At 43.9% G+C, this 13763-nt stretch overlaps 1 pseudogene; it reads left to right on the forward strand.

The window, feature by feature from the left end:
• Positions 1 to 5883: 5883 nt before the first annotated feature.
• The window catches only part of LOC139158547 (zinc finger protein 208-like), a 40180-nt pseudogene continuing 32300 nt past the window's right edge, over positions 5884 to 13763 (forward strand).

The raw sequence follows: 13763 nt of genomic DNA on the forward strand, positions 1-13763 counted from the left end.
TATTTAGTCCAATACATAATACACATTGAAGAGAATAGATGTAGTAATATAACTAAAGAAACAAATAGAAGAAAAAAATATAAAAATATAGGTGAACATATTTGAAAGGAAAAAGGATAAATGAGATAAAGGAGAGACAATTGGACAGGGGACGGAAGGCACACTGGTGCACTTATGCACGCCCCTTACTGACCTCTAAGGAACCTGGAGAGGTCAATCGTGGATAGTCAAAGGGAAAAATGTTGGGGGTTAGGAGTTGACACTACTGAGTCAGGTAATGAGTTCCACGCTTCGACAACTCGGTTGCTGAAGTCATTTTTTTACAGTCAAGTTTGGAGCGGTTAATATTAAGTTTGAATCTGTTGCGTGCTCTTGTGTTGTTGCGGTTGAAGCTGAAGTAGTCATTGACAGGTAGGACGTTGCAGCATATGATCTTGTGGGCAATACTTAGATCTTGTTTTAGGCGACGTAGTTCTAAGCTTTCTAGGCCCAGGATTGTAAGTCTATTTTCGTAGGATATTCTGTTTCGAGTGGAGGAGTGAAGGACTCTTCTGGTGAAGTATCTTTGGACATTTTCAAGGGTGTTGATGTCCGAGATGTGGTAGGGGTTCCAGACAGGTGAACTGTATTCAAGGATGGGTCTGGCAAAAGTTTCGTAAGCTCTGATGAGTAGTGTGAGATTGCTTCCACGTATAGAGCCACATCAAGGGGTTTAAAGCCCTTTGTGGTTGCAGTGCTAGCTGAAGTGTTGTCTATGCTGTTCCCTGATTGTTATGTAATGCACAGAATGTTTTTCCCACCTTGGAAGATAAGACTCGTATTTACTGTTTCCTCTGTTTACGTCGTCGCTCAAAGGGTTAAAGAGAGAGAGTTGTAAAACTCTAGCAAGGATCCTCACTTCCCCCTTCCTCCAAAACTATTCCCATTACTTTCTTCTGGGCATGCTCACTTGGTTTCCGAAGGTGACATTTCTTTAAAGAGGGCGCCACCTGGTGACATTTTCTTGCAGCACACCCAAGAGTCCAGGAAGGGATAGAATGGTGGAAATTAGGGAGTGTTGGGGCGAAAAATGGAATCAATACAAAAGCAACCCCCCCTCCCTCAAGGCTGTTTTGTCTCATCCAGTGAAACAGTGATTTCAACCTGGAGGTCAGGACCCCCCAGGGGTCGCCTAAGACCATGGGAAAAGACAATTTTCCCATGGTGTTAGGAACTAGAAACATAGAAGTCTGACGGCAGAAAAAGACCTCATGATCCATCTAGTCTGCCCTTATACTATTTCCTGTATTTTTAATCTTAGGATGGATCTATGTTTATCCCAGGCATGTTTAAATTCAGTTACTGTGGATTTATCTACCACGTCTGCTGGAAGTTTGTTCCAAGCATCTACTACTCTTTCAGTCAAATAATATTTTCTCATGTTGCTTTTGATCTTTCCCCCAACTAACCTCAGATTGTGTCCCCTTGTTCTTGTGTCCACTTTCCTATTAAAAACACTTCCCTCCTGGAACTTATTTAACCCTTTAACATATTTAAATGTTTCGATCATGTCCCCCCTTTTCCTTCTGTCCTCCAGACTATACAGATGGAGTTCATTAAGTCTTTCCTGATACGTTTTATGCTTAAGACCTTCCACCATTCTTGTAGCCCGTCTTTGGACCCGTTCAATTTTGTCAATATCTTTTTTGTAGGTTTTGTCAATATCTTTTTGTAGGTGAGGTCTCCAGAACTGAACACAGTATTCCAAATGTGAACTAAAGCTTGTATTGTGGCGCTTTGGAACATATTTTTACAATCAGGCGTTTAGAGTGGGGTGTGACCTTCCTACCAATCAGCTTAACCGTTCTGTTGGGAGAATTGGCGCTAGACTTGTGGTTGGGGGTCACCACATAATGAGGAGAAGGCCAGGATAATAAAGATCAAGATAGATTAGACAGCCAATTTGTCTGAAATGGTTTAAGTCTTTTACCTGGGTAGGGGGCTAGACTGGAAGTCTTCAGTGATAAAGAGCACCCACAACTTTTGGAGGCAAGCTACTCCACTGATTTATTGTTCTCACAGTTAAGGAAATTTTGCCTTAGTCTAGGTAGCTTCTCTCCTTGGTTAGTTTCTGTTCTGTCGGGCTCTCTGGCAGAATCCTCCCAAAAAGTCAAATACAAATTTCAGACACACACATGTTTGAAAATTCAAAACAATGTTCTTTATAATGAAAATTCACTTAAACCAAGCCCTCTTTTGGTATAGCAAAGAGCACTGGTCTCCAAACAGACTGGTAATTGGTACAAGTCCCTTATCAGTTCTGTGATACTTAGCTTGCAGCTGTGAGGCAATTCACAGTCCTTCTTCTTTCACAAAGTGAAACACACTTTGCTCTGGTTTAGTTTCAAAGTGGGGAAAAATCAGCACACAAAAGGTCAAAGTCAGTAAAGCAGTCACGAAACACAACGATCAGATAATCCTCCGCAATGGCCAAACCCACAGGCTGCTATTTATAGCAGCCTCACTAATGACCACAGCCCCATCCAACCACAGGTGGCCTCATTTTCTTTGATAATAATCTCTCAGTTGTTGTTGCCTATGCATGGCTCTCCGCATGCGTGGCTGTGTCATTAACTCTTGTTCTGAATCCAAGGAGGAGCTAGAGAATTGATCTCCTTCTGAGCTGTCTGCCCCACTCTCCTCCTCCCTGTCACTCATGTCTTCTTGGTCAGAGGAGCCTTCGTCAGCAGATTCCACCGGGGGCAAAACAGGCCTGCAGCATGTGGATGTCTCCCCCACATCCACAGTCCTTGGGGCAGGAGCTGGGCCAGAGCTAACCACAATAGTTTCCATCCATTGTTTCTTGTCTTGCTTTCCGGTGCTTTGGGAGATAGGTGGTCCTATCGTAGTCTTTCTTTTCACTAGACTAGACATACCCAATGACTGTTCATTGTATGTTTTAGCCTCCAGCCTCCTAATCACCTTGGTTGCTGTTCTCTAGCAGTCTTCCAACTTCTCATAAGGACCCAGATGGTTGGGGGCCATATGCTGACTTTGTAAACCAGTTAGAGAGGGCTGTAAAGCACTGTGGAGCAGTATAGAAACTCTTAAGGGCTATTGCTATTATCTCAGGGGCTGTTGCAAAAAAAAGAGGGAGTCAAACTATTCTCCAAAGCACCCGAGGACCAGACATGAAGCAATGGATGGAAACTAAACAAGGAGAGAAGCAACTTAGAAATAAGGAGAAATTTCCTAACAGTTAGAACAATTAATCTGCCCTGAGTCCTTCAGGATTGGGCAGCATAGAAGTCAAATTAATTAATTAAATAAATAAATAAATAATCAGTGGAATGGGTTGCCTCCGGAAGTTGTGAAGGCTCCAACACTGGAAGTTGTAAAGAAGATGTTGAATTTGTCTGAAGTGGTGCAGGGTTTCCTAACTAGGCAGGGGTTTGGACTAGAAGACCTCCAAGGTCCCTTCCAACTCTGTTGTTCTGTTCTATATTCTCTCAATATATTTTTTATATTGTGGTGAACACGAGCTGGGTGCTGGGTTCCAATTCTAGTATCATTTTACAAATACAGTATCAGTATTTATTCCTTGCTTGCTCCCTCCTTCCCACCCTCCCTGTGTTCCTCAACATTTATGTCTTCCTTCCTTCCTTCCTTCCTTCCTTATTTCTTTGTCTGTTTTCCTCTTTCTGTCCACTTCTTTCTCTTTCTTTCTTTTTCTTCCTTATTTCTTTCTGTCTGTTTTTCTCTTTCTGTCCACTTCTTTCTTTCTTTCTTTCTTTCTTTCTTTCTTTCTTTCTTTCTTTCTCTTTCTTCCTTATTTCCTTCTGTCTGCTTTTTTCTTTTTGTCCATCTCTTTCTTTCTTTCTTTCTTTCTCTTTCTTTCTTTCTTTCTTCCTTATTTGTTTTGTCTACTTTTTTCTTTTTGTCCATCTCTTTCTTCCTTCCTTTTTCTTCCTTATTTCTTTCTGTCTGTTTTTCTCTTTCTGTCCACTTCTTTCTTTCTTTTCTCTCTTTCTTTCTTTCTCTTTCTTTCTTCCTTATTTGCTTCTGTGCTTTTTTCTTTTTGTCCATCTCTTTCTTTCTTTCTTTCTTTCTTTCTTTCTCTTTCTTTCTTTCTTTCTTTCTCTTTCTTTCTTTCTTTCTTCCTTATTTGCTTCTGTCTACTTTTTTCTTTTTGTCCATCTCTTTCTTTCTTTCTTTTTCTTCCTTATTTCTTTCTGTCTGTTTTTCTCTTTCTGTCCACTTCTTTCTTTCTTTCTTTTCTCTTTCTTTCTTTCTTTCTCTCTTTCTTTCTTTCTCTTTCTTTCTTCCTTACTTGCTTCTGTGCTTTTTTCTTTTTGTCCATCTCTTTCTTTCTTTCTTTCTTTCTTTCTCTTTCTTTCTTTCTCTTTCTTTCTTCCTTATTTGCTTCTGTCTACTTTTTTCTTTTTGTCCATCTCTTTCTTTCTTCCTTTTTCTTCCTTATTTCTTTCTGTCTGTTTTCTCTTTCTGTCCACTTCTTTCTTTCTTTCTTTCTTTTCTCTTTCTTTCTTTCTTTCTCTCTTTCTTTCTTTCTCTTTCTTTCTTCCTTACTTGCTTCTGTGCTTTTTTCTTTTTGTCCATCTCTTTCTTTCTTTCTTTCTTTCTTTCTCTTTCTTTCTTTCTCTTTCTTTCTTCCTTATTTGCTTCTGTCTACTTTTTTCTTTTTGTCCATCTCTTTCTTTCTTCCTTTTTCTTCCTTATTTCTTTCTGTCTGTTTTCTCTTTCTGTCCACTTCTTTCTTTCTTTCTTTCTTTTCTCTTTCTTTCTTTCTCTCTTTCTTTCTTTCTCTTTCTTTCTTCCTTACTTGCTTCTGTGCTTTTTTCTTTTTGTCCATCTCTTTCTTTCTTTCTTTCTCTTTCTTTCTTTCTTCCTTATTTGCTTCTGTCTACTTTTTTCTTTTTGTCCATCTCTTTCTTTCTTCCTTTTTCTTCCTTATTTCTTTCTGTCTGTTTTCTCTTTCTGTCCACTTCTTTCTTTCTTTCTTTCTTTCTTTCTCTTTCTTTCTTTCTTTCTCTTTCTTTCTTCCTTATTTGCTTCTGTGCTTTTTTCTTTTTGTCCATCTCTTTCTTTCTTCCTTTTTCTTCCTTATTTCTTTCTGTCTGTTTTCTCTTTCTGTCCACTTCTTTCTTTCTTTCTTTCTCTCTCTTTCTTTCTCTTTCTTTCTTCCTTATTTGCTTCTGTCTGCTTTTTTCTTTTTGTCCATCTCTTTCTTTCTTCCTTTTTCTTCCTTATTTCTTTCTGTCTGTTTTTCTCTTTCTGTCCACTTCTTTCTTTCTTTCTTTTTCTTTCTTTCTTTCTTTCTTTCTTTATATTTCTTTCTTCCTTATTTGCTTCTGTCTGCTTTTTTCTTTTTGTCTGTCTCTTTCTTTCTTTCTTTCTTTCTATCTATCTATCTTTCCTTTCTTTCTCTTCCTTCTCTCTTTTTCTTTTCTTTCTCCTCCCACCTCCCTTCCCTTCTTTTTCCACGTTTGATAAATGCAGCGTGACAGCGGAAGAAAGAAACAGCTCCTCCGCCCCCTCCTCACTCACCTCTTAACCAAACCCCACAATACCCGGGCAGGTGGGGGACTATTGGTGAGGGGGCTCCTGCAACCCCCCCGCTCGGCTGAGAAGGCACCCACGGCCTCCCTCCCGGCTCCCCCCCCTTCCCGCCCCCTCCCCAAAAGGCCGGTCCGAAAGGCCAGCAAACGCCCCAAAGCAGCCGGGATCTGCAAGGCGGCGCCCTCCGCGCTCACCAAGCCTCGGGGTGCGGGGGCGGCCGAGGGCCGGCAGGGGGCGCGCTTGGCCGCGGGCCAGATGTTGGGCTGCAGCGGCGGGAGGAAGAGGAGGCGCTGGGAAGGGCGGCTCCGCCTCTCTGGGGCGCCCCACTTCCTGCCTTCAACCCCTGGCAGCCGCTCCTGGGCCAAGGGGGGCGCCTCCCCGAAAGAGCGGAGCCGGGGTGGGGGGAGAGGCGGGGAGGGGGCGGCGATCCAGGTGGGTCGGCAGCGCTTTTGCATGGTGAGCATCTGGAGGGGAGGGAAGACCCCCCCCCCACACCCGCTGCTGGAGAAAGGAGGGAGGGGAAAGGCCCTGTGCTGACTGCAAGAGGGGCCTCGGTTAGGGTCCTTCCTGCAGAAGCCCCTCTGCCCGAGTCTGGCGGGGGTGGGGACGGGGAGGCAAGGAGAGTGGGGGGGCCAGGAGGCCTTTTTTGGGGGGGAGAGAGGAGTGAGGACTCCTCCCCCCCCATTAGGAAGTCCCTAAGTCCTCCAGTGGTCCTCCCTCTCGTCCCTGCTTTGGAGAACTTCCAAGATATTGGTTGTGCCAAGAAGGGGAGGGGAAGGCAAGGAGAGTGGGGGGCCAGGAGGCCTTTTTGGGGGGGGAGAAAGAGGAGTGAGGACTCCCCCCCATTAGGAAGTCCCCCAGTGGTCCTCCCTCTCGCCCATCACTGCTTTGGAGAACTTCCAAGATATTGGTTGGGCCAAGAAGGGGATGGGGAGGCAAGGAGAGTGGGGGGCCAGGAGGCCTTTTTGGGGGGAGAGAGAGGAGTGAGGACTCCTGCCCCCCCCATTAGGAAGTCCCCAAGTCCTCCAGTGGTCCTCCCTCTTGCCCCTCACTGCTTTGGAGAACTTCCAAGATATTGGTTGTTCCAAGAAGGGGAGGGGGAGACAAGGAGAGTGGGGGGCCAGGAGGCCTTTTTTGGGGGGGGAGAGGAGTGAGGACTCCCCCCCCCATTAGGAAGTCCCCAAGTCCTCCAGTGGTCCTCCCTCTCGCCCATCACTGCTTTGGAGAACTTCCAAGATATTGGTTGTGCCAAGAAGGGGAGGGGGAGACAAGGAGAGTGGGGGGCCAGGAGGCTTTTATTGGGGGGGAGAGAGGAGTGAGGATTCCTCCCCCCCCAATTAGGAGGTCCCCAAGTCCTCCAGTGGTCCTCCCTCTCGCCCATCACTGCTTTGGAGAACTTCCAAGATATTGGTTGGGCCAAGAAGATGAAAGCCATAGATGTAACCGGCAAAAGCAGAAAAGGTGGAGGTGGGGGTGGGGGTGGGGGGAACAGCTTGGCCAGAAGAGAGAATCCAGGAAGGAGGGAACTCTGCCAGGATTGTCCATCAGGACCCAACCTCACAGCTTTTGAGGGCTTCCAAGATTTTGGTTCTCCCGAGAAGCTGGAAGACGTTGATGTAGCGATGGGTGAAGGCAGGAAAATCTGGACCCGAAAGCCAGACTGGAGATCCGGGAAGGAGGAAGTCTCTCGAAGGGTCCTCTGTCAGGACCAGCCCTTGAGGGACTTCCGCTTCCTGCTGAAAGCTGAGGGACCCCGAGGGGTCTTCACCCCCTTTGCCTTCAATGGCGGAAGCCAGAGAGGAACACCAAGGCTCAGATGCTAGAGCTGGTGGTCTTGGAGTACTTCCTGGAGTGTAGAGCCGAGGACAGCTCCTAGGTGGTGGCCCCGGCAGGACACTTTCTCCTAAGCCAGGCAGAGTAGAATGAGGGACAGGTGAGGCGACATGTCCCGGTACAAGAAACATCAGAGTTAGTTACACTAAAAAGTGATTGCCTACATAATTCTGATACAAGAAGACGTTGTTGTGAGATGCTCTGTTGTTATTTTTTCTTGCAGACATTTCATTACCAAACGAAGGAACCTCATCAGCGCTACAATAACGACAGTGCCGGGGTAGAGTGCTATACGGCAGGCCACTAAAGCTGACTGTAGATCTGTAGGTCAGCGGTACAAATCTCACCACCGGCTCAAGGTTGACTAAGCCTTCCATCCTTCCGAGGTGGGTAGAAACATAGAAGACTGATGGCAGAAAAAGACCTCATGGTCCATCTAGTCTGTCCTTATACTATTTCCTGTATTTTATCTTAGGATCGATCTATGTTTATCCCAGGCATGTTTAAATTCAATGACTGTAGATTTACCAACCACGTCTGCTGGACGTTTGTTCCAAGGATCTACTACTCTTTCAGTATTTTCTCACGTTGCTTTTGATCTTTCCCCCAACTAACTTCAGATTATGTCCCCTTGTTCTTGTATTCACTTTCCTATTAAAAACACTTCCCTCCTGGACCTTATTTAACCCTTTAACATATTTAAATGTTTCGATCGTGTCCCCCCTTTTCCTTCTGTCCTCCAGACTATACAGATTGAGTTCATGAAGTCTTTCCTGATACGTTTTATGCTTAAGACCTTCCACCATTCTTGTAGCCCGTCTTTGGACCCGTTCAATTTTGTCAATATCTTTTTGTAGGTGAGGTCTCCAGAACGGAACACAGTACTCCAAATGTGGTCTCTCCAGCGCTCTATACAGCGGGATCACAATCTCCCTCATCCTGCTTGTTATACCTCTAGCTATGCAGCCAAGCATCCTACTTCCTTTCCCTACCGCCTGACTGCACTGTTCACCCATTTTGAGACTGTCAGAGTAAAATGAGGACCCGGAGTGTGGGGGCAATAGGCTGGTGGCTCGGTTATAAAAGTGCTATTGCTAACATGTTGTAAGCCGCCCTGAGTCTAAGGAGAAGGGCGGCATAAAAATCAAATAAATAAAATTTAAAAAAATCGAATAAATAAGTGCTACCTCTCTAGCACCGATGATGTTGATGTACTGTAGTTTGGTAATGAAACGTTTGCAAGTAAACAGCCCAGCTCAGGGAGCACCAACCACCACAATTCCAACGGGGAGCTACAAATGTTCGGAAACTTCAGATCGTGCAGAATGCAGCTGCGAGAGCAATCATGGGCTTTCCCAAATATGCCCATGTTACACCAACACTCCACAGTCTGCATTGGTTGCCGATCAGCTTCCGATCACAATTCAAAGTGTTGGCTATGACCTATAAAGCCCTTCATGGCACCGGACCAGATTATCTCAGGGACCGCCTTCTGCCGCACGAATCCCAGCAACCAGTTAGGTCCCACAGAGTGGACCTTCTCCGGGTCCCGTCAACTAAACAATGTCACTTGGCGGGACCCAGGGGAAGAGCCTTCTCTGTGGCGGCCCCGGCCCTCTGGAACCAACTCCCCCCAGAGATTAGAATTGCCCCCACCCTCCTTGCCTTTCGTAAGCTACTTAAAACCCACCTCTGCCCTCAGGCATGGGGGAATTAAGATACTCTTTCCCCCTGGGCCTTTACAATTCTATGCATGGTATGTATGTTATGTCTGGTTTTTATATTAATGGGTTTTTAATTGTTTTTAGTATTAGATTACTATTGTACACTGTTTTATTGTTGCTGTTAGCCGCTCCGAGTCTCCGGAGAGGGGCGGCATACAAATCCAATAGATAGATAGATAGATAGATAGATAGATAGATAGATAGATAGATAGATAGATAGATAGATAGATAGATAGATAGATAGATGATACCGTAGATAGATAGATAGATTAGATAGATAGATTAGATAGATAGATAGATAGATAGATAGATAGATAGATAGATAGATAGATAGATAGTAATATTTTCCATCGAATCTCACCATGTCTTTATCGGGATGGATGGAAAGTTTAAAAAAAACCCACCCAAACCCTCCTCCCTCCTCATTTAGGGATGGTGGGGATTGCCTGTGACTGAAGATGAGAAATCTTCCTTTCCCATCATCCAACCCACTAATTTTCCTTTTGGGTCTTCCTATGTAGGGAGTCTCCAGTCAGGTGGACCCACAAAGAAAAAGGAGAAACATCGCTTCCTTCTCAGGTGACATTCTTTAGGGAGGTCTCTCGGGAGGAAGAAGCTCAAGATATCTCACCAGGTACGGGACTATCATTTCTTCTGGAGGCGTCTGTAATATGGTAAATGATTTAGCTTCACTAGATAAATGGTCAAAGCAATGGAAACTGCAGTTTAATGTTTCCAAATGTAAAATGATGCACTTGGGGAAAAGGAATCCTCAATCTTGAGTATCGTATTGGCAGTTCTGTGTTAGCAAAAACTTCAGGAGAGAAGGATTTAGGGGTAGTGATTTCTGACAGTCTCAAAATGGGTGAACAGTGCGGTCGGCGGTAGGGGAAGCGAGTAGGATGCTTGGCTGCATAGCTAGAAGTATAACAAGCAGGAAGAGGGAGATTGTGATCCCGTTATATAGAGCACTGGTGAGACCACATTTGGAATAATACTGCGTTCAGTTCTGGAGACCTCACCTACAAAAAGATATTGACAAAATTGAACGGGTCCAAAGACGGGCTACAAGAATGGTGGAAGGTCTTAAGCATAAAACGTATCAGGAAAGGGAGGGTTTTGCCTTCAAGATCCCCATGGACAATTGGTGGGCCACTGTGCGACAGAGAATGCTGGACTCGATGGACTTTGGCCCGATTCAGCATGGCTCTTCTTAGGTTCTTATGTTCTTTAGACATTTTCAGGAATTCCAGCTGTCTGGCTTCTTTCATCTTCAGGAACTTCAGTTTGGAAGGTGCTTTCTATTATGCTACTCCAGAACTTGTTAACAATTCTTCTCGCACTCCCTTTATTTTGTAGGGACTGTACAACATCGGTGGACTTTCTTGAAACGTCTCCTTTTTCTAGTGGAGCAGCAAGAACTATTCAACTTCCAGCTCAGGTAGGAGAAACCTTAGCAAATAAGATTTGCTGTAAGGAAACCACCAAGTCATGAAACAGCTGTGGGATAAATGAAGTAGATGTAAATGAAATAGATGTTGATGATAAGGGGCAAACAAATAATGATAATAATGTTATTCGGGTAATGTGCAAGAATGTTGTACGGATTCAGCTCCAGTGATGTTAGAGGCCGATGTCTTAGAAGAACTTGAACGATTAAAGATAAATAAGGCAATGGGTCCAGATGGCATCCACCCCAGAGTTCTTAAAGAACTCAGATCTGTCATTGCTACCCCCCTGGCTGATTTGTTTAACCAATCCCTGTTAACAGGAGAAGTTCCTGAGGATTGGAGAATGGCCAGTGTTGTGCCTATCCACAAGAAGGGCAGTAGAGAAGAAGGTGGTAACTACAGGCCAGTTAGCTTGACATCAGTTGTAGTTAAAATGATGGAGACTCTACTCAAAAAGAAGATAAATCAGCACCTAAAAACCAATTAATTTATTGGACCCAAATCAGCATGGCTTTACTGAGGGCAAATCATGTCAGACTAACCTCATTGATTTCTTTGACTATGTCACAAAGGTGTTGGATGAAGGCGGTGCCGTGGATATTGCCTACCTGGACTTCAGCAAAGCCTTTGATACGGTTCCGCATAAAGAGCTGATAGATAAATTAGTGAAGATTGGACTTAATCCCTGGATAGTTCAGTGGATTTACAGCAGGCTGAAGCGTAGACATCAGAGAGTTATTGTTAATGGTGAGTATTCTGAGCAGAGCCTGGTTACAAGCGGTGTGCCACAAGGGTCTGTTCTGGGTCCTATTCTTTTTAATATGTTTGTGAGTGACATAGGGGAAGGTTTGGTAGGGAAGGTTTGCCTATTTGCCGATGACTCTAAAGTGTGCAATAGGGTTGATATTCCTGGAGGTGTCTGTAATATGGTAAATGATTTAGCTTTACTAGATAAATGGTCAAAGCAATGGAAACTTCAGTTTAATGTTTCCAAATGTAAAATAATGCACTTGGAGAAAAGGAATCTTCAATCTTGAGTATTGTATTGGCAGTTCTGTGTTAGCAAAAACTTCAGAAGAGAAGGATTTAGGGGTAGTGATTTCTGACAGTCTCAAAATGGGTGAGCAGTGTGGTAGGAAAAGCAAGTAGGATGCTTGGCTGCATAGCTAGAGGTATAACAAGGAGGAAGAGGGAGATTGTGATCCCGCTATATAGAGCGCTGGAATACTGGGTTCAGTTCTGGAGACCTCACCTACAAAAAGATATTGATAAAATTAAATGGGTGCAAAGACGGGCTACAAAAATGGGGGAAGGTCTGAAGCATAAAACGTATCAGGAAAGACTTAATGAACTCAATCTGTATGGAGGGTGGAAGGAAAAGGGGGGACATGATGGAAACATTTAAATATATTAAATGGTTAAATAAGGTCCAGGAGGGAAGTGGTTTTAATAGGAAAGTGAACACAAGAACAAGGGGACACAATCTGAAGTTAGTTGGGGGAAAGATCAAAAGCAACGTGAGAATATATTATTTGACTGAAAGAGTAGTAGATCCTTGGAACAAACTTCCAGGAGATGTGCTTGGTCAATCCACAGTAACTGATCTTAAACATGCCGGGGATAAACATATATCCATTCTAGGGTAAAATACAGGAAATAGTATAAGGGCAGACTAGATGGACCATGAGGTTTTTTTCTGCCGTCAGTCTTCTATGTTTCTATGATAATTCCCATTGCAAAAATCAAAACTGCACCTATAGTATACTAACACTAATAACAGAGTTGGAAGGGACCTTGAAAGTCTTCTAGTCCAAACCCTGCTCAGGCAGGAACCTATACTGTTTCAGACAAATGGTTGTCCGAAAGTCTTCTTAAAAACTTCCAGTGTTGGAGAATTCGCATTTTCTGTAAGCAAGTTGTTCTACTGATTAATTGATCTGTCGGGAAATTTCTTCTTAGTTCTAGGTTGCTTCCCTCTTTGATTAGTTTCCACCCATTGCTTCTTGTTCCGCCCTCAGTTGCTTTGGAGAATAGCTTGACTCCCTCTTCTTTGTGGCAGCCCCTGAGATATTGGAAGACTGCTATCATGTCTCCTCTGGTCCTTCTTTTCATTCAACTAGCCATGCCCAGTTCCTGCAACCGTTCTTTATGTGTTTTGGCCTCCAGTTCCCTAATCATCTTTGTTGCTCTTCTCTGCACTCTTTCTAGAGTCTCAATCTCTTTTTTACATCGTGGAGACCAAAACTGGATGCAGTATTCCAACCGTGGGTTTACCAAGGCATTATAAAGTGGTACCCTGGGGGGGGGAAATTATTGACCCCCTCAGAGAGGGTCCGCAACTTGGGCGTCCTCCTCGATCCACAGCTCACGTTAGAGAAACATCTTTCAGCTGTGGCAAGGGGGACGTTTGCCCAGGTTCGCCTGGTGCACCAGTTGCGGCCCTATTTGGACCAGGAGTCACCTCTGTCGTCAGGCATGGGGGAATTGAAATTTCCCTTCCCCCTAGGCTTATAGAATTTATACATGGTATGCTTGTATGTATGAGTGGTTCTTTAAATTGGGGTTTTTAGATTGCTTTTAATATTAGATTGGTTTACATTGTATTTTTATATTGTTGTTAGCCGCCCCGAGTCTTTGGAGAGGGGTGGCATACAAATCTAATAAATAAATAAGTAAATAAGTAAACAAATAAATAATATTTTCTCACGTTACTTCTAATCTTTCCCCCCAGCTAACCTCAGACTGTGCCCCCTTGTTCTTGGGTTCACTTTCCTAATAAAAACACTTCTCTCCTGAAACTTACTTAACCCTTTAACATGTTTAAATGTTTAGATCATGTCCCCCTTTCCCTTCTGTCCACCAGACTATACAGATTGAGTTCATTAAGTTTTTCCTGATAAGTTTTATGCTTAAGACCTTCCACGATATTTGTAGCCCATCTTTGGACCTGTTCAATTTTATCAATATTTTTTGGTAGGTGAGGTCTCCAGAACTGAACATTGTATTCTAAATGTGGTCTCACCAGCGCTCTATACAGCGGGATCCCAATCTCCCTCTTCCTGGTTGTTATACCTCTAGCTATGCAGTCAAGCATCCTACTTGCTTTCCCTACCGCCTGACTGCACTGTTCACCCATTTTGAGACTGTCAGAAATCACTACCCCCAAATCCTTCTCTTCTGAAGTTTTTGCTAACACAGA

The sequence above is a fragment of the Erythrolamprus reginae genome, chromosome 2 (assembly GCF_031021105.1).
Source record: "Erythrolamprus reginae isolate rEryReg1 chromosome 2, rEryReg1.hap1, whole genome shotgun sequence".
Lineage (NCBI taxonomy): Eukaryota > Metazoa > Chordata > Lepidosauria > Squamata > Dipsadidae > Erythrolamprus > Erythrolamprus reginae.